Raw genomic sequence first — 1694 nt, 5'->3', positions numbered from 1 at the left:
GGTAACAAGAGAAATATTACTTACTAGATCATCAATTTATTGTAAAAGAATATAACTCAGGAACAGACAGATGGAAAAGATGCATAGGGCAAGGTATGGGGAAGGAACACTGAACACTCATGCTGTTTCCAACTGCACGCTCTTCCTGAATCTTTATGTTTTCACCACCCTGGAAACACTTCAAGCCTCTTCTTTTTGGGTTTTTATGGAGGCTTCATTATATAGTCATGATTGATAAAATTATTGGCCATTGGTAATTGATTCAACCTCCAGCTTTTTTTCTCACTCTAGAGGTCAGGGGTGAGACAGAAAGTTCTAACCCTCTAATCAGGGCTGGCTCCCCTGGGAACCAAACCCATGCTAAGGTTACTGAGGGGCTTTCCAAAATGCACCTCATTAACATAACAAAAATACCTTGATCACTCTCAACACTTAGGAAATGCTAAGGGTTTTAGGAGCTTTTGATTCACTTACTCACTGACAGGAATGGGAGTAAGACCAAATATATATTACTGTTGTAAGTCATAATATTACACTTTACATCCCCTCTTTCCTCTAGGTCCCTGACAAACACTATTCTGCTTTCTGTTTCTACTAACTGAATTTGATTACTCTAGATATATCATTTAAGTGAAATCATGAAATATTTATCTTTTTGTGAATAGTCAGCATAAAACTCTCTTAAGTTTTCACATGAGTCAGAATTTCTTTTTTTAAGGCTGCATAATACTCCATTGTATGTGCATACCATATTTTGCTTATCCATTCATCCATGGGTGGACATTTGGGTTGTTTTACTTTTTGACTATTGTGAATAATGTTGTACACCTATGAATATGGATGTACAAAGTCTTGAATTTCTAAAAGAAGCTCTTCTTTACACTTTGCAATCTTCAATAAAAGACAATTGTTCATATCAAAGATAGAGTTTTGTTTTTTTTTAAATGTAGAGTCTCTTGGCAGACTAAGAAGGAAGAACTAGCAGGGTAGAAAGAGAAAGTCAGAGATCTAGGAGAATCGAAGGCAGTAGTCCTCTGGAATCCAAATAAGGATTTCATTTTCTTCTTTTAATGAGAGGATGGCCACCAAATTCAAATGTTAAAAGAACAAAAGGCCAATTAGGAAGTAGACTGAACAGATGTGTTGGGATGTGCTATATGAGTTCATTGCTGATCTTAGCAAGAACCATTTTATTCCGTTAATTGTGGGGACAGATGGCAGATTGCAAAGACTTAAAGAGTGTTTGATGAAGACTTGAAAACAATAAATAGCGCATCCTCTTTTGAGGAGTTTCAGGGAGCAAGAGAAGAAGGAGCGAGCCGGCTACTGGCCATGTAGAAGACTGGGAGCGAGAGGGAAATCGATGTTTGAGCTTCTAAATATCACCTTGTTTAATCATCAAAGGAATCCTCTAAAATGGCTTCCGTTTCACTTTTAAATGAAGAATTAGAGTATTGAAAGGGTTAAGTAATCTATTACATACACAAGATTAGAACCCAAGACTGTCTGACTCCAGAATACTGTATCATATACCTGGAGAACCAAAGGAAGGTTGTTTTAGGATGGGGAGAAGAAAGATGATTCTAGGCTTAGGGGATCAAGCCCTCTCCTAGCTCCATTTCATGCACCTCCTCTGGCTGCCTCCTATATTTCCTCTGACTCCAACATTCCTTCAAAACTCCCAGAATAGAAGC

This window comes from Pteropus vampyrus, unplaced genomic scaffold, assembly GCF_000151845.1.
Source record: "Pteropus vampyrus isolate Shadow unplaced genomic scaffold, Pvam_2.0 Scaffold383, whole genome shotgun sequence".
In the NCBI taxonomy this organism is placed as follows: Eukaryota; Metazoa; Chordata; class Mammalia; order Chiroptera; family Pteropodidae; genus Pteropus; species Pteropus vampyrus.
The sequence above is the reverse complement of the archived record's forward strand: the minus strand, read 5'-3'. Positions refer to the sequence as shown.